This window comes from Meles meles, chromosome 4 (assembly GCF_922984935.1).
Source record: "Meles meles chromosome 4, mMelMel3.1 paternal haplotype, whole genome shotgun sequence".
In the NCBI taxonomy this organism is placed as follows: Eukaryota; Metazoa; Chordata; class Mammalia; order Carnivora; family Mustelidae; genus Meles; species Meles meles.
The window spans coordinates 11,863,265-11,877,648 of NC_060069.1; positions in this window are offsets into that span (position 1 = coordinate 11,863,265).

The window sequence follows — 14,384 nt, forward strand, 5'->3', positions numbered from 1 at the left end:
TCTTCTGGCTCTATAGCTGTGTAAGAAATTATCCCTAAACTTAATGGCTTAAAACAACTGTTGTTATTATAGCTCACAATTTTGCGGGTTAGGTGTTTGGGAATGACTCAACTAGGCAGTTCCTCTGCTTCATGTGGCTCCAGTTGGTGTCACGTGATTGGATCTGGGTGTAGATACAATCCCAGCCAATATTAAGGCTAAGGAATCCTATAGGGAGAGAATGGTGGTGGGTGAGTCCTGGGAAGGGATGTTAGTTTGGGGTAACCTAAGGAGCAGACCTATACAAGGTCTTGTATGCAGGTGCTTTATTTGGAAGGTAACCTCAGGGAGCAAGAGGGAGGGAGTAGTGGGAATGAGACAAGGAGGGAGGAAGAACCAATATGAGAATGTTGTGAGCAATGAGGCTTGATTCTTCTACCTTGGGACATTTTCCCACCAGTTCCCTTCCCTTAGTTTGGAGGCTTCCCTTGGGGGCATCTCCAATGCACCTTACAGGCTGTACCTGCAGAAGCAAAGCAGGCTCCCAAGCTTCAGAGAAGACCCCAGCCAAAAAAGTGGGAAGACACGGGCTTGACATTCATATGATGTAAGATGAGTCTAGCCTGTATGGAAACGTGTTCCCAGGGCTGACGCTGAAATCCAAAAAAGACCAGGGATGTGATTCTAGGTACCAAAAACACCTGCCACGCAAGCCAAAAAACCAATGTCCCCTGCAGGATCAGAGCCCCAATCACCTTGCCAAGTGGCTCTGGGGAGCGTTTCTGCAGTAGATGTGGCAGGCATCCACAACCCCCCCCCCCCCCACCACCTTCCCGCGCCGTGCAGCAGATCAGCACAGACCATCTTCCCTTTGGGCCTGTAGGTGGCACCAGCCAACACCACCTGTGGCCAATCCAAGTCAGGTCCTTTGGCACTTGTTGCAGCAAGGGACACCACACACCATGAAGAACCATGTAGGAGGCTGTTGAAAGAGGCTTACAAGATCAGAGCTCGGGTTGGGTGACTTGGGGAGAGTTCCAGGAAGTATGGTCTTGCTCTAGACTGGAGGCTGTCAGAAAATGGGGTAATTTTACGATTGGGCATTTTAGTAATTTTTATAGAAGGCAGTGGGAGAAACAGAGGGGGACTAAAGTATGGTTGATCAACAACAATTCATGTTTTCCAGCAAGAGAAGGCTATTGGACCATTCTTGTAGTTTGCTCAGTTCTTGCTTTTGTCTTTGCTCACCCATGCTGACAGTGTGGACTTGCCCTGTTTCATTCCATCCTGGACACAGATGTTCATCACGTTGTGTGTTAAGCAGGGAGGGAACTCTGCAGTCCAGGTATGGGTGCCAGGCTTGGTGGCAGGGGTCCTTTTCTTTCTCAGGTCTCATATGATACAAGCTCTGCCCTCATAAGCGATAGGTTCCCTCATTAGCCCAGCTGCATGGCTCTGAGCAAAATCCACTCATGAAGCACAAGGAGCAGAAAAGTAGGCACAGATCAGGAGCGCTCTTCCTGTTCTCGAAAAACCCTAAGTGTGACTGGAAACATAGGAGAAGATTCTCTCTCCTCAGCGACTCACAACCATGATATTCACGGCCCAACCTCAGAAACCGCCAGGGCTCACCAATTCATTTCCTGCCGTCTGTTTGCAGGTGATAAAGCATGAGGATGATGGCTCAGATAACCTTCTCAGCCCCAAAATACTTCAGCTAGACGGAGCCAGCCTGTCAGGGAGGAAAGCGACAGGCATACCACATGTTGTAGACTCTGTGGCTGCCTGCAACCATCACCAAAGTACTTAAACGGGACTTGGAGCAGTTTCTGAAGCAGGGTGTGTGCATGGCCACTATGCTGACCAATGCCTACAGTGGCCCAGGCTAGAGGACAGTCAGGCATTTTAATGCCATTGGACAAATCAAAGGTTTAAGAAAGTCAGCAGAGTCAGGGTGCGTGGTAGAGAATATTACAAGTTCCAAAGAAGGTTCACACTCCTTGATCCCCAAATCAGCCTCACATTGCCACTCAAACTGTGCAAAATCAAAGAAGGATCTCATCAGAATTTCTGGAAGCTCAACATTTTCTCACCATGTTTAAGACTGGGATTATGCACAGAGGCTAGTATTCTGGCTGTAAGCCAGAGACGACCTCATCTAGCCAGCAGCGTCTCACCCAGCCTGGGTTACACAACTTATTGTGACTATGAAGTTCAGTAAGGCATTGCTGAGACACCTCCGGTGCCTGTGTCACATGTCGTCAGGCCACTTCTTTCTTCTTCCAGCCACGGCTCCTGGACAGCTCTGTGTGGCTCTGATTCCCTTAGCCCCATGCTCAGGGTCTTCTCTGAAAACAGAGGTGTTCACAGAGCCGGGGAGCAAGAATCTTGGCTTGCTGGGCAAGTTAACAATCCCAAGGCAACTCTTAGTCACTGCGGGGATGGGAATCTGTGCAAGGAAGTTCCCGTCTCCTTTTTTTAGCTGGATAATTCTAGGAGGCATTCTGTATACTTCTCGGAAGGGTCTAGCAAAATCAGGCTGCAACTTTGAGAATGTGCCCTTAAATTGGCTTTTCCTTCTTTCCTATCTCATTTCCTCACTCCCACAGTCCTACTTCCCAGGCTCATCTCCCACATCAACCACTTGTACCAAAGCCTTGCCCCAGGCTCTGCTTTCAGAAGAATCTAAATGAAATCACACATGAACACAGTCTTCCTTTATTACATTAGCTTTCCGGGCTAACACATTCCTTCTCTTAGTACATTCCTTCTTCAACTTACAGCTGCAAAACAGGGCCTCTGAGAATCCTGCCACCGGGCCCCAGGCCCCACTATAGGGCTAGTCCTGCACCCTAACATAATCAAGAAGTTCTTTTCCGTTTTCTTTGATGGGTCAGCCTTTCTAACAGGCACCTTTCGGCAGCAGGTGGGAGACATGCACTTAAGTCTTAGTTGTACAGAGGCTGGGAGATACAGAGTTAGGTTACTTTAGTATCTTGTATAATTGAAGGACAACCCAGAGTAACATGACACAGATTCTTTACATGGAGAGGAAGGTGACCCCAAACAGCCCAGGAGGCTCATATTAAAGAAGACAAATGAATCTACAAATACAGTAATGTGAATGGGTTTCTGTAAGCTCCAGGAAGAAGCTTCGTCACTGCTGTTCACTGATTAATTCGAGTACCTAAAACATATTTTCAGTATGAGATATGGTTAATAGATATGTATTGAATGGATGAATCAATGAAGGAAGGAAGGAAGGAGGAGAAGGTGAGAAAGAGAGGAGGTAGGTGAAGGAAGGAGGTTTGGGGAGGAAATGAGGATGAAATTATCTAGTCCCCACCTTTGGGCAGTCCCTGCTCTTTCCAGGGGTCATGACAGGTGACAGTGTCCCATTATTCCTCTGCTCAGAAGGCTGCTGTGGCTCTCCATTGTCTAGGACAAAGATCCCACCCGCTTAATGTTCCATGCAACTCACCCATAGCCCAGCCCTAACCACCTCTCACACACTCTCCATTCAGGGCACACCGGCCCACGAACCCGGTCCTGACGGAGCTGTCCTAAACCAGCATCATCCCAGTTTTACAGAGGGAGAAACTGGCTTGCCCAAGGTCACAAAACTAACAAAGGATTCAAATCCCGGAGCACCGGATCTCAATGCCCTAGCGTTCTTCCGTGTGGCGCGGCGGCCGCCCAGATAGGTGAACTTGCGCCATCTAGTGGCACAATTAGAATAGGCACGAAGTCCTCGCGCATGGGACAATTAATACCGCAGGCTACTTGCCCCTGAAAGTTTCCTGAAACCTGGAAAAACAAACGGGCCTGTGTCCCACCGTCACCCCAACACCATGATCAAAAAAGTCAACAAAGAATAATGCCACCATAATACAAAAGAAGAGCAAATAGTGCCTGGAAATTTCAGGAAAGTTCAAAACCCTGGGCTGCTGGACATGCCTTGATGGGGTGAAATGATTCAGAGAGGAAATTCCTATTTCCTTTCAAAGGTCACCACACTTTTGAGTAGCTCAAAACCAGTTCAGCCGCTGAAGATTCCAGCTACCATTTTATTTGTTCATTTTTTCATTTCTTTTCTTTCTTCCTTCCTTTCCTTTTTTCTTTTCTTTCTTTCCTTATTTCTTTCCTTTTTTTCTCCCTCCCTCCTTCTCTTCCTTCCTGTTACTCTTTTTTTTTTTAGGATTTTATTTATTTATTTGACAGACAGAGATCACAGGTAGGCAGGAGGGGCAGGCAGAGAGAGAGGAGGAAGCAGGCTCCCTGCCGAGCAGAGAGCCTGATGCAGCGCTCAATCCCAGGACGCTGGGATCACAACCTGAGCCGAAGGCAAAGGCTTTAACCCACTGAGCCACGAAGGTGCCCCTTCCTTCTGTTACTCTTAATCCCCATCACCTGTAGCACCCACCCTTCCATTCCCTCCTCCCCTCTGGTAACCATTAGTTTGTTCTCTATAGTTTAAGAGTCTGTTTGGAGAGTTGTCTCTTTTTTCTTTGTGCGTTTGTTTCTCGAATTCCACATAAGAGTGAAATCATATGGTATTTGTCTTCCTCCGACTGACTTATTTTACTTAGAGTAATATTCTGTAGTTCTAACCACATAGTGGCAAATGTCAAGATTTCGTTCCTTTTGAAGTCCAGCTACCATCTTCAACATCCATTTTAAATGCCCATTATATGAAAGATGTTGTGAACACAGGCATCAGCGGGGGGTTGTTATAAGTATCTAAGCTTTAGGTTGGAAACCCTCTATTATGGGACTCACATTTCATTATAATTGTCAGTTTAAGAAACAAACAAGTTTTCTCTGGCCACAGCTACGAATTCTTTGAGATCAGTGTCTGCTTCTTTCCCACTCCCCACCTCCGGCAACTTCAGCACACAGCGTGGTGTCAGGCACAAGGTGAGCACTGGGGTATAACGGGAGTGTGGGGATCACACTGCTCTTTGGGGAGACCTCAGGACGGTACCATGTAGAGTCTACCGCAACCTGCCAACCGCACTGTCAATATGGTAAATTTCAAAAGGTTAAAAAAAATCGCCCTCATTCAAAGTATAGTGAGCAGGTGCCAAAGGTTTATTTAGCTCATTAATGAGGGAATCCGCAGAATGATAAAGTTGGTTCAAAGAAGAATAGGAGAGACTGGCATAATCACGTGGAGGAAGAAAGAATGTTGAAGTAAGATGTGGAAATTAGATCATGTCTCACAGGGCAAGAAAACCTTTGGGAGTTATATTTTCTGGTGGATAGAAATTATTTGCTTCTGTACCAGGATCAAGTCACTTAGAACTGCCCACTCTTCCACAAAGTAACATCTAAATTAACACCTAATCTCATGAATCCAGACCTAGTCAATAATAAATTGTAAGCCAGATTCACGTGTCTAAAGAGATTTAGATCATCCTTAGGTAGGTCCTGTTGGCTAATATCCCGCTATGATACTGGAAGGACATACAGCCATCATTTTGCCTTGTTTATACGTTTTGGATGATTTCTTAGCAGAACCGGTGGACTAGTCCTGAGATGTTTCTAGAACAACGTGGAATCCTCATCCTGCAGGGATGCTCAGAAAGCACCTAAGACCTTCAGTTTTGTAGACAAGGGATTCAAGGATAAGAAAATTCGTCACCAGAGAATTGGTGCTGTGTTAGGGGGAGTCCAGTACAGAGTTCCCTCGCCCAGGACTGTGGGTTCCCTGGGGCTCCCAGATATCCAGCCCTTGCAGACTCTCAGGACAGCATCCCCAGCTCCTTTCCTCACCCGTGCCTGGGCTCTGTCCCTCTCTCATACTCTGCCCCTCCACACATACCCAGTGTCCATCACCGACTTCTCCACGCACCCAGGTGTGTCCAGCTGGCTCTTCCTCCTCACCCACTTCCAGCTGCCCTCTCCACAATCCAGGGAACACCATTAGAAGATAATTCTCAACCAAATGGTAAAACCATGAGCCTCATACAGATACGAAAGGGAACATGTTAAAGATTATATTTAACTAATGGGGGAACCATTTTATTTAACTAAGGAGAGACCAGGAGATGTTATAACCAGTTCAAAAGAGAATCCAAGGAACAGACACATTCATGGATGAAGAATATTGAAATGAATATGCAAATGGAGGCACAATCTGGCTTTTCTAGGGGTGGGAGGGCAGACAATGGAACCTTTACTGGACAATACAGAACGTGCAGGCCAGAATGGTCTAGTGGCGAAGCTGGGGTTGCCTACAACTCCAGCGTTGCAAAATAGCTCAAAGACAATGAGAAGCTGGATCCAGAAAACCCGCAGGAGTGTCCTCTAGATCGAGCAGAGTTTTCTATTGAAATACGAATTTGTTTTCTCTACACAAGAATCATAGAAGCCCCTCACCATTCCCCTAACCCATCCAAACTTCCAAGGCTTCCCTTGACCCCAATCTGCTGCCTTCCATCCTGTTTGAATAATGAAGATCTACCTTGTGCCCACAAGGCCCAGCTTTTTGGCAACACCTCCCACGGCACATGGTGCTCCTGGGAACCACAGGGCTTCTGTACATAGCACAGGGGCCTCCGACTCCTCGGTGGGCAGCGAGGACATTTGGGTGATTATAACTCCCCACCCCAGTCATTCTCACTCTGCGCACCCACTGCTCCATTCCCCACTCGGTTGCAGGCCTCTCTTCGCCATTTTTACTATGGCAGTCTCCAACCCGTACCCTTGGGGCATATGTTCCAATACTCCAATGGATGCCTGAACCCACCCATAGGGCTGAACCCTACATATACTGTTTTTCCCTATACATACCCACCTATGCTCAAGTCTTGTTTGTAAATTATGCACAGGAAGAGATTAACAACAGCTAATTAAACAAATAGGGCAGTTATAACGATATTGTGGAAAAAAAATTATGTGACTGTGATCTTTCTCGCTCAAAATATCGTACTGTACTGTCCTCATCCTTGTTTTTGTGATGATGTGACATGACAAAATGCCTACATGAGGAGATGGAGTGAGGGAAAAGATCCCCGAAAGCGTACACGTGTGCAAAGCCTTGTCCTATATCATATGCCACGATGTAACAAAATTAGGAATAATGGAAAAAATATTGACTGGAATATATGTATATATTGGTTTTGGCCAAATTCGTCTTAGAAATTGCCAGCCGTCTTGTTTTTTGGACCCAAGCGTGAGCTCCAGATTCGGTGAGAAGTGGTTGCCTCCCTCATTTGTCCCTCGGCCATCTTAGTTCTCACAGCCATTGGGCACCCCTTACCCTGCGTCTGTGCCCTGCAGCTTGTCCCTGCGTCGCACTGTACTTAGGTGTGTGTCATCATCCACCACCCTTTGGAAAGGGCACGCGGGCTCCCCAAATCTGCCACCTGCTTCCACCACTAATTCATAGGATGACCTGGGGCTCCTTCCCAGCTCCTGGGAAACTGAGAGGACTTCCGTTGTTGTTGAAAGCTCAGCGATTTGAAATCCCATGTAAGCCCAAGCTTTGTAGCACTTAAAACAGAAATTTAAGGGACATCGGGATGGCTCAATAGGTTATGCATCTGACTCTTGATTTTGGCTCAGGTCGTGATCTCGGGGTCATGAGATCGAGACCGTCATGGGACTTTGTGCTCAGCATGGTGTCTGCTTGAGATTCTCCCTCTCCCTCTGCTCACTTCCTAAATAAACAAACAAACAAATAACATCTTTAAAAAAGAGAGAGAGATTTCACTTCAAGGGCTTTTCCAGAGGTAACATATTTAGAGTCATCGATGAGTCTGCCATCCTAGAGGCATAAAGCCCAGCAGTCTGAGGACTGGCCTGTAGGACTCCTCTCCCTTCCTGAGCTGTGTCATTGCTGCGCCTTGGGGTGCCAGAGCTGCTGCTGTCCTCTGGCCGAGGTCTCATTTGCAGCATCCCCGGCATGAAATCAGCCAGAATCCCAGCCCTAGCCTCCTCCGAGCCCATCTCCTCCAGAAGGGGGCTTTCCCTTTGGTACCTCCAATCCACATCAGAAATCGAAGTATCCTCTGGTCCTGCTGGGCAAAGAAAACAATCTTGCCAACAAAAAAAGGTCCCTTCACACTCATACAGAAGAGAGACAATGCATTGACAATTTATTTGTTAATAAATAAATAATAAATTTAATTTAATTTATTAACAATTTATTGTTAGGGGAGAACCAACAGACTCACGTGGGAGGTGACTTGAAAGTGACTGGAGCATGGACACAATTTCACATGAATTTAGGCAGTAACGTGGAAGAAGGAAGAAGGAAAACTTCTCTTGCCTTTCTTCTCCTTGAGACAAATGGTGGGCCTCTGGATGATCTTCCAAGTACCTCCAGAGACTCCTGAGTTCATGTTCACGGTATGTGTTTACAGTTCTAGGGGTCAGAAGGCCCTTGACCTTGCATTATAAAATCACAAGGTCGTGCCTCTTCTCAGGCCTACTGTGTTTGCACGAAGACCCCTAAGCATTGGGAAGTGGGAGGTTGGTGCTTTCCCTCTCAAGGAAATTATCCTTATTTTACCTTTACAGTCCCCTCTGAGAAGCCCACCAATATCATTCCAAAACCCAACCCTTTTTGGACAGAATTCTAATGACAATCTCCTCTTTGTGCATTACTTGATGAGAATTTGTACAGTGCATAGGGCTTACCAATAACTTCATGTTTATTATCCCATCTGATCTTTACAGGCTGGGGGAGGTGATTCATTACCCTCATTTTACTGACAAAGAAACAGAGGAAGTGACTCTTGTAAATTTGCTATGGGGAAGTTGAGACAGGAGCCGGGTCTTTGATGTCAAACATCTCATCTTTTTCAGTCTCTAAGAATGTATTACTAGGCCATTCTAATGCAAGCGAAGAAAGAAAGGTAACTAAGAAGAGGAAGTCAGGAGAGGCATTTTATATTTCTTCAGTGTTTGAGCACAGCATGGCATTCTACAACAGAGCCATTCAACAGAACTTTCTGTCATGATGGAAATGTTCTTTACTTGAATCGTCCAATGTGGTAGCCGCAAGCCACAGCTACGCGTACCCGCGTACTCAAAATTAAGAATTGACTTCTTAACTTTATTTCATCTGAATTGAAATGTAGATTAAGAAAAAAACAAAAACAAAAACACGTGTAGCCAGTGGCTACCATGTTGGACAGGGCAGTTCCAGAATGCAAAAGCCAGAATGCTAGGTGGGTGGTCTCAAGATGTCATCTAGGCCATAACAGGCAGCTGTGTTTGCCTCAGACCTTGGAGTGAAGCTCCCACAGATGTCGCTTACCTTAAGTAGGCTGCCCCTTGGGAAGGAGAGCATGTGGGCCCAGGAGGTTTTAGCTGCTGGCACGGGCTTGGGTTGTCAACACTCCTGTCCAGTGGGGCTCTGGCTCCCTCCATAGCCCTAGCCCCTGTCAGCTCTCCACTCCTTCTCTTCCTCCGTCCCCTCCCCCAGCCCAGAGCACAGCACTCATCCCTGGGTTCCTCCTACAGGCAGATCAGGACAACTGCATCAAACAAGAGAAATAATCGTTCACCTGCTCAAAAGTCACATCAGAACAGAGCTGAGAAGGACCTTCAGAATTAGTTCTTCACACCCCCTGGTTTTACAGTTGAGACACCAGAGCCTGGACAGGTGACCAGTAATGCCCTTGGCCTCTTTGCCCACGGCCCTGACCCACTGAGCTCACAGATGGTACAGGAGCAAGCAAGAAAACGGGAGCCATCTGGCCACGGTCAGCGTTCTTTCTGCCTAGTTACATCCATGCAGTGATTCCCTTGAAAGTGATGATGGGGGTGCCTGCAGTCAGTTAAGTGCCTACCTTTGGCTCAGGTAGTGATCCTGTGGTCCTAAGATAGAGCCCCTGGTCAGGCAGCCTGATTCTCTCTCTCCTTCTGCTGCACCCCACCCCATGCTCCCTCCCTCTCTCTCTCAAATAAGTAAAATCTTAAAAAAAAAAAAAATAGTGATGATAACGTATAAGTTTGGCAAGAGCACCAAGTTTCCAATCCTTTAACTACCAACACAGGCATTTGGGTCACTTACAGATGAAAAACATTTCCATCCTGTTCTTAAAGATTCTTCATAATATAATTCTACTTTTTAAATCCCCCCCCCCCCCCGTACAGAATAGGCTCAACTCTCATAAACAAAAAAAATGCTTCAAGCATATTTACTGATTGAATGACACTACTTATCCATTTTGGGGGTAACTACTAACAATCTTAACACTTTTATAAGCAGAAAGTCCTGCTTCATGTCTAACTTCACTGATTTTTTTCCCCCAGCTCAGCATAGAGTGGTGAGTGCTTAGCCATGCCAGATGGACAAGTCATGAGTAGGTCACATTTGGCTAGAAACATGTAAGCTCTAACTAGCAGACTTTGTCCAATGTCCAAAGTTCAAGGTTTCAGACATGGCAACACAAGTCATCTGAGACTTGAAGTGAGCACTGCTCACCTGATTTGAAAAATTCTGGATAGCAAACTGTTGGGCACCGCTGGAATGCGTCAGGGGATTAGTTGCCATAGGAACATTCAAAATGATCTTCCTGAAGTTCCAGCAACCAGGAAACACATACATCAGGAAGGTGGGTAGTGTAGGTTCCCGTGGGCATTACATCTCATTTTTAATGACATCATATGAGCCCAAGCCCCATTTTCCTCTATAATTAGAGCTAATAAATATCTTCAACTGGATTGCATGGCAGACTTTGGAAATATTAATCTGCTGTGACTAGAGTTATATTGCCCTGAATTTGCATATGGAAAAGGCAGCCACAGCCTTGCACATCTCAAAACGCATATGTAGCAAAACCGAGTCCCAGGGGCTTGCGGTCTGATGTCTGGCCAACAACACGAGAGGGGCTGACTTGCTTTGATGTTTCAAACCGCTTCCATTTTATCACTTGGGAAGTTTTTCAATTATTCCAACCCTGCCACGGAAGAAAGAACATGCGATTTGGAGTCAAAAGTATTGGATTGAAATGCCAAGCCTGACACTTAATGACTGTGGCGGATTAGATTACTTTCTAAAAATAGTCGCTCCTTCCCTTCCCACCCCCTCCCTGGAAGAATTGTATTTCCCTGTCTCCTTGACATTGAGCTCCGCCACGGGACTTGTGGTGGCCAACGGTAAACTGGCAGACAAGACTCTTGCACCTCTGCCCTGGCTAGTCTCCTGGTCTGAGGAAGAAGGGTGGCATGGGACCAGATCCAGACCCAGCCTGCTGTTCACAGCCACCAACCCAGCCAGGATCTACCAACCCCAGGGGACCCCTCGACACAGAAGAGACGTTATCAGACTACTGTTTTAAGTTTTGGGCAGTTTGAAATACAACACCTGATTGACACATTGATAAAGACTTTGTTTCCAGTTAACACAGGGATAATGATAGCAACATCACAATGTAATCTAAATGACATCCTGCTGTTATCATTTTACCTGCCGAAGAACGAGTAAGTGCCCCACTCTTGCCTTGGCTTCCCCAACATTGCATGTGGTGCCAAATGAACTTAACTGGGACTACTGGACTGCCTTCCCAGAATTCCCTTTCCTGTATGGTCCTAAGTTAGCAGTGACCACAAGAGAAAGACGTGTAAAGCAGCACACGTATTTTTTATGCTCTAAAGGTTGGAGCAGGGCACCAGGAACAGTGGGCGCTCACACACATTGTTGTTGATCTACTAGCTTGCCTTTCTCTAGGCTGACTAATTATGCAACTCCACAAGGAAGGACACCAGCTTCCCCTGAAGTCACCCACAGCGTCAAGGTTGGAGGTGGTGAAAGACAGAGGTGGGTTCCAGGTTGCCTTTTCTCTTGTTCATATCAAGTTTTCTCTTCCAACTACCCGGTTAGCTGACCTATAGCTACTTTAGGCTCAATCCCGAGGTAACACCCCTGCTTGGATGCCTCCAGTTCTCACAACTGGGTAGTCTAATCCTTTAACAAATTCCTCATTCTCTATCGCTCATGGTTCTTTGGTGTCTCTGGACAGACCCCTATACATCCTGGCTGAGTCTGTTGTCTTAACATGTAAATTCAAGCAACTTCTCCAGACCCATAGTCGTGAGTCACTTCTAACAGAGCAAGAAATACGTGAGATTAAATATTTCTTGAGCCCTTACTATGTGCACTCTAACTAATGTATTATTTCATTTCATCTCATTAAGTGGTCCACATTCCTTGTCCAGGCTGACTCACTCTTGCCATTATCACCACTTGGTAGTTCAGAGATACCTGCCAGTGCAGTAATATTCCAAGTTCTTCCGTTTGGGATTGCGGACTGGGACCCAGTGCCCTCTGGGTAACCCTGAATGGCGAGTGCTGTTCCTACAGAAAGAGCCTGGAACGTAGGTGTGGGTTTGGGTTAAAGGTTTGTTTCCGCCTCTTCTCCACCTTCAATCTTGGCATTAATTTTTGTCCAAAGATTCACATTTGCCCCTATCCAAGAACTCAGTTCCCCTCTAAGAATGAAGTCAGCGGGCACCTGGGTGGCTCAGTTGGTTAAGCCACTGCCTTCAGCTCAGATCGTGATCCCAGAGTCCTGGGATCTAGTCCCACATCAGGCTCCCTGCTCCATGGGGAGTCTGCTCCCTCTGACCTTCTCCCTTCTCATGCTCTCTCTCACTGTCTCTCTCTCAAATAAATAAATAAAATATTAAAAAAAAAAAAAGAATGAAGTCAACCGCCAAATCTTTGCTTAGTGACTAAACCCTGCTACCATGACCAGGTCTCAAATGGAAACTACTTGCCTCAGTCCCAAGTGCTGACCCACAGAAGTGGCTTCTGTGACCCTGTGCTACTTACTGGGATGCTTGATCCCTTACTAGACATTTACCTCTATTTGGGAGCCACTTTGAATCGAACACCTTCCCCCCATCAAATGCCCCTCACGTGACTTCCTTAGATACACCTTCCACATTTTAAGCATTTTGTGAGCTGGTGGCGGGGTGGGAGTATTTTTAACTATTTCTTATTTTATATATCTTTTGTTTTAAACCCTTAACGAGGAATCATTTGTAAAATCGATTCCCAGCCAAATATGTAATCATGAGCAATTGGCTTTGTAGGAAGTAGGGAATGGCAGGCATCGTCAAATGGAGTTAGAGTAATCCTAATTACTTACATCTGCAGAAGCTGTCACTTTTGGAAGGTGTGTATTAGCAGCCAGAGTGTGTGCTGGGAAACACATGATTGCTTAAATAGGGTGCAGCCCAGGGTGGGGCTCTCCCACTGTGCTCATTGGCCCAGCCTGGGCTCTCGGGTCACTTGCTGAGGCTAACTGCACGCTTGAATACGAGGTGTGGGGTCAACGGAGCCCACGGTCCTTTTCCACAGGCAAAGCAGGTGTGACCATTTAAAAAAAAATTGGATTCTCTATACTCTGTGATTATGAATTTTCTGTTTTTCTAATCCAGTGGTTCTCAGCTTTGGCTCATATAGAATCAACACACAGACTCTAAAAATCTTGGTGCCAGAGTTGCATCCAGACCAGTCAAGTCTGTTTCTCTAAGGTATCACTTTTCAAGTTCCTCTGATGATTCCTATGTGCTGAAGTTTGACTACCAGTCCTCGACCTTGGTTCTCAAATGTTAGCTGCATCAGAATCACTTGCAGTGCTTGTTAAAACCCACCCCAGATTCAGTAAGTGCGGGGGAAGGGTGTCCAATAATTTGCACTTCATATATTCAGTCTAAGAATGCTGTCAATGCTCAAAACCATGTTGAATTCCTTTTGGAATTAGCAGAGTTAACCTTTATTTTGCACATTATGACAGTCATTGTGCTAAGTGTTTTACTTAATCTTACTGTCACAAGACTTCCTACCCTTCAGATCTTGGAAAAAGTACAGGACCTGAGACACCTTCCGCCTGCCCTTTATCAATGCGCCTGCCGCAGCTCCCCCTTCAGATCTTGGAAAAAGTACAGGACCTGAGACACCTTCCGCCTGCCCTTTCTTTATCAATGCGCCTGCCGCAGCTCCCACCACCTAGTGTGTTTCCTTCTGGGCCCTAACAGCAGCGTGTTAATCTTACTTCCTCTCTTCCACTTGCATGCAGAGACCCTACCCAGTGCCCAGCATGTGGTGGGGACTCCATAAGCACTTCCTTCATGAATAAACCCAGAGCAACCATAGGAGAGATATTACAATGATCTGCATTTCACATACAAGCACAGAGAGATACAAAAAGATTCAGTAACTTGTCCAAGATCATAGTGGAGGAACTGAGGTTCAAACTGTTCTGACCATAGCTGGGCTCTCCAACTGCTGCAAGAATGGATCCTCAGGCTTAAATAGAATAGCAGCCTTCTTTTCCAGCAAAAACTGAATTCCTCATCTAAGAATGTCAACTCTTTTTACCACTTGACTCAAAGATTTTTTCCGGGGGGGAAAAATCCAGAATCAAAACCCATGTGGCCAA